The 14049-nt window shown below is 35.3% G+C and overlaps 2 long non-coding RNA genes across 2 annotated transcripts; both read right to left on the reverse strand.

Annotated features, from left to right (window-relative positions):
* Nucleotides 1-1551: 1551 nt before the first annotated feature.
* LOC124170341 lies at nucleotides 1552-2394 on the reverse strand. The gene is made up of 3 exons (XR_006867437.1): nucleotides 2156-2394; nucleotides 1953-2066; nucleotides 1552-1846 (listed from the first exon to the last, which is right to left on the reverse strand). It is a non-coding gene; the product is annotated as an uncharacterized LOC124170341 (long non-coding RNA).
* A 4971-nt stretch (nucleotides 2395-7365) lies between these two features.
* On the reverse strand, nucleotides 7366-9419 carry LOC124170340. The gene is made up of 3 exons (XR_006867436.1): nucleotides 8931-9419; nucleotides 8638-8772; nucleotides 7366-7534 (listed from the first exon to the last, which is right to left on the reverse strand). It is a non-coding gene; the product is annotated as an uncharacterized LOC124170340 (long non-coding RNA).
* Nucleotides 9420-14049: the final 4630 nt, after the last annotated feature.

Below are 14049 nucleotides of genomic sequence, written 5' to 3' on the forward strand. Positions count from 1 at the left end.
GGAACTACCTGCGCTATCGGCGGCGGTTCTAAAGCATATTGGGACGAGAAAGTATAACGTGGTCGGTTTATTGGAAGAACGATCAGATAGACTGAATAATTTAACCATGAAAACGCGCTATGTGCTGTAAATCAATATTTTTAAAATATCGGCTGGTAAATAAGACCTATTGAAACTGAAGTAAGAGTAAATTTTTATCTCCATAAGGGTTGCACCAACTCTCAGTATTTTCCTACATTAAGACCTGGAACAAACCCGGCGACAATTCCAAAACATGTCAAGGCGAGGACGACTTTTGCCTCATTCACTGGCAGTTATACAGTTTGTAGTCACAAAAAGCATATTGTAGCCATACTAGTAGGCTCCACACGCTCAACAGCTACATTGAAAATCTAACTAAACAGCACTAGTCTTCCTTTATCCCCTAAAACTATTACTAAATTTATATCAGGAGAGATAAAATTAATATTTCCAATAATAAAAACATTTATTTCAAAGAAAATTGGTAGGGAAACATTTTCAGCTGAACAATCCATCTTGATGAAGTAAATATTTTCAATTATACTTCAAACTACATGAATCTACAATAACACACAATCTACAACATAAATTATTGCATGAAAATGAAATTAACGAAGTTTGACATAACTTCTTCATTAGAATTCCAGCAGAAACCAGCCACCTTAGGTCTTGAAAATTGAATCTCACCACTGAATTATCCTCGAATGAATTTCAAGAGAATCTTTCAAGGAGTTCCAAGGCCATCATATAATCTGAGAAAAAATATCAGTGTGAAGGAAGAAGTGAATTAGAAAGGAAAACAACATAACAATGAAAAGTAATGAAAAATTAAATATGCCAACATGAATAAAAATAAACCAACAAATTTCAGAACCTCGATAACTATTACCATACTTATCGCATAACCCAAAACTCAAGGGAATACATATAAATTTTACCAAAAAGAGAAAAATATTGAATAAACTTAAATAACAGTAGCCATACCAGGTTTGGGATCACCGTTAAACCTGAAAAAAGAAAGATAAAGAAAAGGATGAATTACAAATAGGAGGTATAAGATAATGGCAAAGGCATTAAAATTATTTCACACATTTCGTATTTAAGAGTATTAATTACTTAATGCATTATGTTTCAATAGCAAAATTTGCAAACATTCATGAAAGAAATCCTTCCAATAAGAAAAAATGTAGAAATAATAGCACAGGCTTATTGTTATCACTGCCGTAGACCTGATAACATCCATTAAATCAGTATCATCGTGACAGATGTGTCAACTTTGTATCTCAAGGCAGAAAGTTGGATCTTGCATGAAGCATTATGGATCTAAAGATCTGAATGGTCGCTGCTCCATAAGAAGTAAAAACAGATAGCAATGGCTATTACTTTACCAGTACATCCCTTTACATCAAATCATATCCACAAAGTTTCGGGTTCACAGGTTATAATGTAGAATATTATGCTCCAGAAATGGAAACATAAGTTAGCAGAGAAGGCCAAAACAATAATAACAGGTAATATGCAATCATAAATTTGAATAAATGAACTAACTTTGCAGTAAGATGGCTAATTCCAATTCCATGAATTATTCAGCTTATTGGATGAATTATTCAGGTAAGGCATGCAGTCTACACAGATGAAATTGTGCAAAAAAACTCAAAGGAAAAATCATTCGGGAGATTCCTTAAAAGTTATGACCCTGGCTAGTCCCAGCATACTTAAACACATATCCATATTTTCCCATACAACTCAACACTTTCAAATCCCAAATGAAGGCGAACCAATTTCATTCAGTTCTCCGCAGTGGTTTCACAACAAAGTTGACGATCTGAAAATGAAATCTTGATTTAAAACCGGAGACCATGAAATGATAGGAGACAGATATGGAAGGATGTGAGACTATAGTCAAATCATGGAATTTGTAACGTACTTACTCCATGTTAAAGCAGTTCCTCGAATCTTGGCAGTGTTTTTTGGATTTGAGGGTCAGGATCACTTTATCAGATGCAGTTGACATACATCCAAAGTTATCAAAGTTTTACAAAAATCTGTGAAAGTAAAAAGTTCTCTCTTATCTTTTGAAAATAATCACTAGGATTACTTATATCAAGAAAAAAAAACACCTTTTGAAGCTTACCAACACTTATTTCCGAGAAAAATTGATAAGCAAACATTTTCAGGTATACATTCTATCAAAAGGAAGTAAATTTCCACATCAATTCGTCAAACAACATCTCTGTATAATGTCATGAAACAGACAGCCACAAAAAGCATCAATTATTCTCCTGAAAACGGATTAAATAAAAGCTGACTGTAAGTTCTTCATTTGAATTCTAGTAGGAAACAGCCACCAAAGGTCTTGAATATTGAAGTCCACCGATGAAGAGGAAGAACGATCTGTCGACGAAAACGACGGGATTTGTTCGTGAAGATCACTTTACCTTCAGTAATTATAACAGAATTATGCTGAGAAATGACTTGAGCGTGTGGTGCGGAGGAAGTGCAGTTGCCCTGTTTGCGCAGTACCCGCCTGTCGCTTGCATGCTGTTTTTGCTGAGTTATCGTAGGTTGACGGCCCTCGTAATACCCGATGTCTTATAATTATTGTATTTTTTAATTTATCAATGATTAATCAGGATAAGACTACTTAAAGGGTACATCCAGTAGGCTACCCTCCCTCTCTCCTAAATCAATTGACTCACATGCATAGAATTCCAACTGAACTCCCTCGACACCATATTTGCTACCTAGGAGTGTAGAATTTGTAAGAGCTCGATTGTATATAATCACGACCTCCTCCAATCAACTGACTTAGTGCCATAGGAGGAAATACAACCTGAGGAAGTGATGGAAAGCCGAGTTCAGGAAAAGTCCTGCCAATTAAAACCAGAATCAAAAACTGTTGGTGTCCAGAAAAAAAACCTTCAGTATACTGTGTTTTTCTTGGAAAAAAGGCAGCATTGTATTTAAGAGTAGACTGTGAAAATTATTTTATTGTCAATTTGCTGTCAGGAAAGACTGGGTTACCTGTTGTTGTTATGTTAAGAAAAATTAGACACAACGAATCCTTCAATATTTTAGCTAAGAATATCTCAATGTCTCGCCCTCGACAGCGGCACGATATTTTTCTGCTTCCATTATTCCGATGGCTAGTCTGTTGAAAAATCTGGTTTTTATGGTTGACAAAAAAAAGATATTGCTTAGTTTTGCACCCTTTCCTGCTTGCCTTCACATGTAGAGTCAACTATTGATTGTTTAGAAATAGACATTGAAAAGCCAGGTAACCCAATTTGGCAAATTATAACCTGAATTGGAGCATAAAAAAATAGATGAGTATCCACTACAGTGGGTGACATTTTGTCTTGTATGGATCAGTATTGTTACTGCGATTAAAACATCAAATTACGCTTACTTTATTGTGCTACGAGAGGCATAAAGTAAAAAAGTGAATTGCGAAGGAAACTCTAAATCCGTTTTTACAGTAATCAGTGCATTATACCGCTGATAGTAAAGAAAAATAGAAATAATGTTTTTCAAACGCAATTATTTCAAAATGAATATTTTTTACATTGCTATAAAATTAATGAATTGTTTATAGCTCAAATATTTCTATCTAAACTCTATCAAAAAATAAATAAATCATTTGATTATTCTTTAGAAAATTTCATTTCGAGGGGTTATGGTGACCGGGCAATAGATAGTGTCATTCACATAGACTGGATTTCTTGAGCAAATTCCAAAAGGCTGTGGGGTAATTGTAGTCGCGCGTTCAAACTAACTGCTCACTCATTCAGTGGTAAATTTGAGAGTTAATTATACCACCAAGAGTTTCAAAGAATGTTAAGAGCTCTAAAGATGAAGTTATTCTAACTAAGCAAATAGAAAGCTTTAGGATCCATGTGGAGAGAGTAATAAGAATGGTCAGAGAATACAAGTTGCTTGTCCTTCATTCCTGCATTGATAACTATTTGGTGCACAAAAGTAGGATTAGAGGATAACTTTAAAAGAGAATCACTTCTACCATAACGATATTCGGGCTCTGCCTCAATGATGGGGAAATTTTGTAGGAAGCGTCAGAAAATACTTTGAATGCATTTATAACCAATGCACACATTTATAACCATTTAAAAAAATAAAGTTAAATTTTTCATTTAAAAAACATCGAGAGATTAGTTGCACACCTAATACTATTTAACATAAATGATTGAATTTTGTCATTAGTTTACTAAATAGCTAATAATTATTTTGTAGTCATCTAATAGAAGTTTCATAGCTAACATTAAAGGTTTATTATCTTATGCCAATCGTTAAACAGCCATTATAAAAGTGGCTCCAAAAGCACATAACCTGTCAAAACATGTACACACTTCAGACAGTATGCATACAGAACACACCTTAAAACTGTACATAGTATGATGTGCATAATGTGTACACAAACATTACCTTAAATCTGTGCACAGAAAGTATTTCACAACATACTGAATCAAATATCCGATATCATACTGAAAGCAAAAAAATCATAACTCGTGCCATATAAACTATATTTGCACTAACTAGATGCATCAATATTTAATGCAGAAATTTTCAACGGAGGCCGAGTAGCTACTTCTGTATTCGTAAAAGCTGGTCCACTAAAGGCAAAATAAACGAGAAAAAATTACCGCGAAGTCTTCACTTCTTTAATTTCTGCAGCCAAAAAGTTACTTTTAAAATATAATGCCATCATTAAGGAATCCACCTTTGGGAGATTATCGCAACAGTCTTTTCACGAAACCGTCTTCCATTTCGCATATGTTCGATATATTTTTTTAATACGAGTACAGAAAATGGATAAAATATGCTTAACGTGACTAAATACCGTCATAAAATGTCTGAGAGAAAACACGGTTAAAAAATATGTCGAAATATTAACTTACTCAACGAGTGCTTCATTGTAGCTTCTGTGGCCGTGCACGCAAAACGAAAACGCCGTAGGGAGAAATGACGTCACCAACAATCAGAGCTAACTTCGCGTTTGCAGACGGATTTCAATGTTTTAAATGAATTTCATGATAAAATCAATGGTTTACGAGAAGTTTGATTGGTGAAAATGGATTCCTGGTGAAAATTGCTATAAGTATCATGTATTATTTCGATGAAAAAAATTTCATGCAACTTCCCCATTGGGTGAAATTAATTAATTGCTAATTGGAGGGGCAAGAATAGTACATATTACCAAAAGTTCTCCAGGAGTGTAAGTCAAGTCGTAGTTCACAAAGGTCATATGGAGGTTGTTAGTATGAAGAAAATTTTAAGAACCAAGGTTTGGAGGAAAAGTATGCAAAAAGATGTTGAACAGTGGTGTAGATCCTGCCATGAATGTCAGCTAGTGGCTAGGAGTGACCCACTAGAACCAATAGTACGATCTGAATTGCCATGTCAACCATTGTAAGTTTGTATTTCCTTGGCCCCTAACCATCAGGTGGCAATTTGTTGATAGTGTTAGATTTGCACAGTCCTTATTTGCCTAAAGGCTTGTTTGCACGGTATGGTTTGCTAAAATCTATTTCATCAGATAATGGACCACCATTTAAAGATGCAGGATTTCAGAGGTTTCTGAAAGATTTAAATAATTTTATTAATAATTTTCTTTAAATAATTTAATCATTTTTCTACACCATATTGGGCCCAGGCAAATGGAGCAGTAGAATGTATAAGGATTGCTGGTGCATCAAAGATAAGTTGGATAGAGGAACTTCTGATATACCTATCCTCATATTGAGCCACTCCCCACTTGGTAACAGGTTGCCCACCAGCAGCGTTGTTTTTAGGATGCAAGATTTGGTTAAAAAAATTCCAGATTTACAGTTATGTATGCAGGTGAACCTGATATTAGCTGTAATAATTAGAGAGGGGAGTTAATGTTGAAAGATGATGGTAAATTGTGTGCTCATTTAAACTGTCTTGCAAAGCCTAGTCTTGTGGAACCAGGGGATGTGGTGTTAATGAAACAAGCTTGGGAAAACAAACTATCCACTCCCTTTAGACAAGATCCTGTGACCGTTATAGAATCTAATGGAAATTCGGAGTTGATATTATGATAATCAAGGGAAACCTCATAGAAGGAATACTTCTCATGCTAAACCATATCTTCAGAGGGAACAAGAGAATGGGAATAAGGAAGAGAACTACAATGAGCTAACACCAAGGGAGGATATAGTACAGTTGAGGACCAAAAATACGGAATCCAGAAACCCAAAAAAAAACAGAAATCTGGAATGTTTGAAAATTCTTCTGCATAGGGTTTCGACTAGACACCTCGTGGCACCAGCCTCTGAGCCTTGTTCTGGGACGAGTGGGAAGTTAGCACACTCTGTAAACATACACTAACAACCTGGGCACTTAGGGATCTCAAATATCAAGCACAAGAGCCTGAACACATTTATAAATTAATTAATTAACAAAACATACCATGAAGACCAGAAATCCAGAAACCCTTTGGTCCCAAGCTTTCCGGATTTGAGGTCCTCAACTGTAGATGGAGGAAAGAATTTGCAACCTAATCCTGTGATGGCAGGAAACAATTACAGGAAAACAGGAGACTCTCCAGGAGAGATGAGGTCAATGAGAGAATGTAATAAATCTAGTTCTTTGCAGTATTATAAAATGTAGATCACTGAATAACTAGTATTTATTTATTTATTATTTATTTACTGAACACTCAGTATTTAACATGCACTGATTATTTAACATATGCCAAGCTTGTAAAAAGACTTTTGATTTATCTGGAATGAAGAATGTAATTTTGGTTTATAAGTGAATTGGTGTAGTAAGTATCAGGATTTGCATTTGTTTTTGTTCAAGACTTTACGTTTATGTAAGGGTAAGAATGTCTCTTAAAGGAGAAAAGGGATGTTGAGTCCTAAGGTTTGCCACCATGATGGCATGCTCAGAAGTTGGGAATGAGAGTTCCGGTGTAAGAGTGATGAACAATAAAGATGGCGAGATGTAAGGTGTGCTTACACATTGTTGATACATACCTAATAGGTGATTGATCACCAAAGCTTGGTAGTACATATACCAACATTTATATTATGCTTAATGATCTAAACTACCTAGGTAAACCTCCCACAGATGTTGGACATTGAAGTTGTAAAAATTATCCATAAAATAAAACTTGGGCTCATGTCGCCTTACTTAAATTAATAAACAATAATAGTGATATTCATAAATATGAGAGCAAAATTTTCATATTACTTTTCTGAGTAAATCGGGACACAAACGTTCAAAAGAGCAAGCTCAGATCAGCCATCAATATATATTTACATATTTTCAAATTTACTCACATTGCTGGAAGGCGGTTGCATTTCTCTTGAGGACATACAGTATATTTGGATCTGAGGGTCTACATCATTCTTTGTATCTAAATGTTCGACTCCTCCAGACAGTATTATTAGGTTTCATCTCCCAAAATTACTTCACATTAAATTACATTCACAAAGTTTCATGCTTCACTGGTTTTATACATCAGTTAATCCTGGGGAAAAATAAAGAATAATTAGTTCTCAAAGCCACTTACAGATCCAACATCAAAATGCATTCATGTATTTTCAAATAGTAGCACGGTTAGTCAGAAATTGTTCATGAAACATGCAGGATGTGCAAGGCTTGTCAGCAACTGGCTAGTTAGTAGGCCATTTATGACTTGGCAGGGAAAGATGGCCAATTTCTCTTGATTATCCAGATAATTTGCACAGAACCGAATCGATAAATCTCAGCAATTGTAGCAGCAGATCAAATTGATAAACCTCGACATCCAATTATTTCCACAAAATTTATTGCAAGGCATTTATTAAATAACTATTTCAATTTGTTAATTCACGCATCTGGTCTTTAAAAGCTCCCGAGTAAAATAGTCATTGGTTCCGGTCATTGATTATAATTAATTGTAGTTCCCAAAATATCATATCATAGTAGAACGTAGAACACTTCGAAATGGCAGAGCAAAAATGAAGTTAATTAAATTAAACGCAAAATCAACCAAAGGAAATTCTTGTGCGCGACATTGCGAGATACCTGTTACGCTTTATCTATGAATCCTACATAAAAAGTTAATGTTTGTCTGTGTCTGTCATACAAAAATCATCATATAAATGTGGTTTGTATCCGATCGAGCTAAAATAACGTAAAAGAATATTTATCGGTCGTTTAAATTGCAATGCATTTAAATTCTTCAAGACTATTAACCCTGCAAGGCACTAATATACGTTAAAAATAGAGGCCAAGATAGAGAAAAAATACACTTATTTGCGGTGTGTAGTAGGATACGATCGAGGAGTACTCCTCTCTGCTACCATGAACAAAACTTATGAACCTTGTGACGAAGAGAAATAAACAATAGCATTTTCACGCACAACTTCAATGCACAAAGAATTACGCAAATTCTCTAACTCATCTCCGAGCTGCTCAAAATCAAAGGGCTTCTCAGCTAGTAATGTATATAAACAAGAAACCCAAACCAAACATCAGGTCCATTCCAGATAAAAAAAAACTTAAAAATAACTTTTCAAGAGTTTGATTCTACTTCCGATAGAGCAAAACAATGTTAAAAAAATATCAACTTTAGATGCGAATACTCACTGTGCCATGCGATGGACAGTAGGCGGCACACATTACTTACAAAATTAAAATTAACGTGTCCACCACATTCTGCCATCTTGGAATAAGGTCGACTAAAAATGTTGAGCGGGATTGGAGTTTCATTTTCGACAAATGCTGTAATATGGACACGCAGTTGAAACATTTGCATTGTTATTAAACTTAATTGCTAAGATTAGTAAGACTTCCGGCCTTCACCGTTATCATAACTTAGGTACCATGCACAAGAAACAACTTATTCAAAAATGCAACATGTAAACATTCAGTGTACTTACCGCCGCCTTCCACAAATGGGAGTTTATAATGCCCAGTTTGGAATTTTATTTCTTCTTAGCATTATATACTGACTTAAAACCACGCACAAAAACGATCCCTTGTCGTAAGCCATGGTGTTCACAGGTAAGTAAACGGGATCCCACTACGAGCGAGGGCACGGGATTTGTTTCAAGTCACTACTCCTGAACCATCGCTGACTTTTCTGAGCTAATAGCACCACTTTCTAGCCACAACACTCAGTATCGTACTGTCAAAAAATGAAACCTCCAGAAGGCCTCCTTACCACTGAAAAAATGGAAAAAAAACACCACAAGTCAACGTTTTGCCTATCTTCGCCATGTTAATTTTCCTACAACTGGAAACCCTGTGCACCCTCGCGCTGCCACTCGTTCAAAAGAGGAACTATTTGGTGTCGGAAGATTGAGACAACAGCGCCCTCTGCCGATTTCAATACGAACCTGTGGAACATTAGTAACCAGTATATAGGGGCCTTGGGATTAATCTTATCGTGGATGTTTGTCCGAAGAATAATCAGTCGTGTCATAAATTGTTGAAAATTTTCTCAAATCACGCTATTGAATCGTGATATATCTTTCCATCGATTCATCATGTGTTGGATTTTGTGTTCCTTTCTTTGAGAATTCTAATGTATTTCATTTAACTCATCATCTTAGTGAATGTAGTTTCCTTGTTAGATTTTGTGATCTATGTCAATGCTGAGTGGATGATTTCTATAACGATAAACCTGATTCAAAGAGTGAATGAGATTTTGAATCGAAAACATGAATCGCACCATCGGGATTTTCACGGAATCTTCAGATAGGAATCCAGAAATAGACCTTTGCAGACTTTGTAGGGAGAAGCATGATTGTTATTACAGCATATTCACTTCGAATGTAGCATGCAAAATAACTGTGAAGGATGCCCTACATGATTTAGTTGGTTTACAAGTAAGTGGCACATTAAATTTTATCGATTTTCTTTACAATGGTGCTTACTACATTTTATGTTTTAATTCCAAACTCTATTGATGTGTAACTTGTTTATTAACATCTCAGGTTGCTGTGGGAGATGGCCTGCCCACTACCATGTGTCCACTGTGTTTGAAGAAACTTACGGAATTCAGTGTTTTCAAAAAGATTTGTTTAGAATCAAACGCCATTCTGAGAAAAAGCTTCCCGAGTAGTTGCTTCAGGGTGAGTACTTATCGTAATTTCTTATTTGAAGACTGGTGTAGTAAAAGTATTACAGAGTTAGAGGTGAAACTCTTTGGTTTATGTCGACAGCAGTAGGAATCAACAAAGATGAATTTTGCGAAACGGTTTACGGAAAAGTGTAACAAGTCCAATTTCTCGTTAATGGTTTTTCCCTATCCGTCAATCCTTGGCAAGGTCCTATCAATGTTGAAGTTGGTGTTACAATTGCGACGATTGAAGACATTTTGTCTTCTGGTAAAATTAAGTGTGTGCTAAACTACTAGGAAAGTATGGCATTCAAATTCAATATTTATGAACTCAAAAAGGCAATCTACCCACTGTGCTATACCACGCTACCTTTTTAAGTATTTGATTAGGTAATCGGAGCATGTTAAAGTGAACCGAAAAATCCCTGACGAATTGCTGCTAAAGATTGAAGTGTCAGAGATCCAGAAATTGGTTTGGCAATGCGTTGTCAAATAAAATCACATGTGCACGCAAACGTATTATCTTTATTTAGCTCGGAGCCTCTTTCTTACCTTTAACTATGACCTCATGAGGCTATGGTTATGTATAACTAAAAATATCTTTGCGAAGTTTCGGAAATTGATTGTTTATTTTCAGGTCATCTTGTATGAATAGATGGTGGTTACAATGAAGGCAAGACTGGCAAAGTATTAGAAATTAATTTAAGTGCGGAAAAATTAACACAGAAAACATTTTCATCAAAAATGTAACATTAGAAAGCAAATTAGGAACTTGGATGTGGTATATCTTTTCTGTATTTGTTAAGTTTGTTTTTATTAACTATTTTCCAATATTGGAATATAATTTTTATATTTGCATCAACTTTGATTATTTAAATCACAGCATATTTGACTAGAACCATTTCTCTTAATGCCTTAATTAAAATTATTTGCATATGTGCTTGTAAAAACAGGTTTTTGCACAATCAATTAGATAAACTATTTTCTTTCTAAAAATGCATTGAAAAATTGGAAAGTTTTCTACAAATCTTATGGTAAGCAAGTTTAAATATGACCTTAGTATAAATAAGTTCAAAGGTTACCTGTGTTAGGAAATACATTTTTAAGGTACTGAGATGTTCATCCTTCATAATGGTCTTCAAAATCTTTGCAAAGAATGTGACATGCAGAAGCTTACTCAAGAATTCTCAGATTCTCCTACTCCATCATGGCTAACATTTCTATTTTGACGAGTTGCCCAGGTGCCTTGATGTTGATGGACAACTCATGCATCGAAACTTCGGCTGATTGTTAGATAGAGTTGAAGAACCTGACCCAGTGGAATTCCCATGTAACTTTTAACGAATCTATATGAAGGGAAAACCTGTCATAATTCTTTTTATGATATGCATGCCTGGCAAGGTTATTGCATTCTTATTTTTTTGGGGCTATTGACGTAAATAAGGGCTATAAATTCATCCTCAGAGTAGCTTAATTCTTACAATCTATTTTGAGCTCTTTTCTCTTGAAACCTTTTTTTGTATTTGTTTTGATAACGTTTTGTGTATTAATTGCGTGATATTTGGAATGGGATGCTGTTTTAATTTGTGGATCAATTTTGCTCAATGAGTTTGGAGTGTGTTGACAGAAATAGTTCCTTAGTTCATAAGGAGTAATTTAAGGTTTTTTGCTGATTTTTTTGGAGTACCTTTGAGTTTATGCAGGTAACTGTGGTGATAAACTTTTTCACCTAACTGTAGAGTTAAAGATTTACTTCGTGATGTGTATTTATTTTGTATTTTAATGGACGATGTGATTAATAATTTATAATTGTGGTTTATTAATAAGGCTCTGCCCACCCTATGATAGAAATGTAGCTATTAGAATATCTTATGGGTGAGATGTGAAAGGAAGGTTATTGTCCATTGCTAGCTTGAGTTTTTCCCCATCATTATGGCAGAGCTTGAACACGGGAATGGTTTAAGTGTTCATCTTTTGAGGTTATGCATGAATGAAGCCATTTTTCAATATATTCATATGAGTGCAACTGCTGATCTGCCAGACCATGTATTATTGAATGCAACAAATAATAATCAGATGATTTAATGTCTGGGGAATTTGGTGGGTGCATTCAGCCTTTGCACTGTGTTTCCAGCTAGGTTTTAATATACACTGTTCTAGGCTTGTAATGTGAGGTTGAGCATTTCATGCTGTGGAATTACTGTTGAATCGTTGGAAACACAATTTTCTTGCTTGACACTAAATTCCCAATGCATGCAATCCCTTGGAAATGGCTTGGTGAGCAACTCCATATACAAAGCAGTCTCTTCTTGAGTATGGCATTGATCTTCATCGAGAAATGCCTCCAATTGATTTTCTTTGGAGGTTTTTGGCCTTTCTTCACATAGACAGTTGTCATCATTGAAATGATTGTCTTTGAAGCAATGATACCAATTGTGTAACAGTGTTTCTGTAATAGCAGCATCTCAGTTAACTTTATGGTGCTCTTCTCTCAGCACTAAGTATCTAATGTCATGATGTATTCATCATGGTTGTTGAGCAGTTTGTTTACCTAATGTCTAAGCTTGAGTCATGCTATAACCATCAATTGACAGGCAGTAGGAACTTTGTTTTGAGCATAATACATAATTGCTGTGCGATTGGTTTCGCATGTTTTAAGGATAATAAAACCAGGGTAATTTAAAAAACCATTTCATGAAATAGTTTTGGAACAGAGGATGATATTGAGGCCTGTTTTCTTTCTGCATAAATATTACACCATTTATTCTCTTCTGGAGTTTATTTGAGTATTAACAAGACGTAAGAGAACATAACAAATGCATTGAAAACATGCTCCACATGTTTTTTCCATGATTCTACTGTTGAGAAAAGAATAAATAGTGAATTTGGCCTGTTAACAGCTACTACTACAAAAGTGACAATTGCAGAAGCAAATGGAGTGCAAAAATAAGGAACTTAAATAATTCATTTTGTTAAATGCAGAAAATTCATCTTCAGTCTCTCATTTGATTTCTCATGATTTGAAAAAATGGAAAAGTGATACATCTGAATAATTTCCATTCTCCGTCATGTATTTTGCTTTGAGAAGGCAGCTTCCATGGTCCCCAAGATATTTAGAAAAGACACTGTGTGAACTTGGAATATCAGGGATATTCGTGTTAAATTTTTTTCAGTTTGCGCTGAAGTTTTTCAGTATTTGATTAACAGGCATGCGTAGACCAGGCTATTTTTTATATAATAGCAGAGGCAGTATGTGTAACACACTTCTTTGCAATGCTTAGAGTATTCCATATATGTGTTTTTAAAGAGATAAAGGTTTATCCATTACTTTTTCTGCAGAGTTTTGAAGCAGAAGGGGCAGATGATGAGGAGTCGGAGCCTTGTGTGGAGACTAAGGACTGCTTTCAAGATGCCATTGAAAACACTTCAGAGTTCACATGCTCAGCCCAAATGACTGAAGTGTACATTCCTGTGCCAGATTGCTCATTGCCCAGGGATGATAAGTTGGTAAGTTATATTTTCATTCACTGTGAAAACTGAGTCTAATCACCTTCAGTGTTACAAATTTCTCGGTTGTATGAGGAATGGGGGTGTGTCTGATATAAATTTAAGTATTTTTGTGGGAAGTCACTGGCATAATGCGACCTTTAGATGTTGTATTTCTAGTGGTGACACATGAGGCAGGAGGTGGAACCACACTTATGTTTTTTCGTGCGTGTCAGTTGTTATACAGCATTGATAATCTGTTGACAAAAATGTCTCTTATCCCATGGAGTGTAATTTTGGATACCCTTGTCAAATCTCTGTTCAAGCCATTAGTGGTGGCTATTACAAGGCTGTGTCTCATGATTGCCCTCTATTCGTTCAAGTCATCATCCTCCATTATTTCAACAGAGGAACCAGCATAAACTATTGTGGATCCTTTTAGTAAGCCT

The sequence above is a fragment of the Ischnura elegans genome, chromosome 13 (assembly GCF_921293095.1).
Source record: "Ischnura elegans chromosome 13, ioIscEleg1.1, whole genome shotgun sequence".
In the NCBI taxonomy this organism is placed as follows: domain Eukaryota; kingdom Metazoa; phylum Arthropoda; class Insecta; order Odonata; family Coenagrionidae; genus Ischnura; species Ischnura elegans.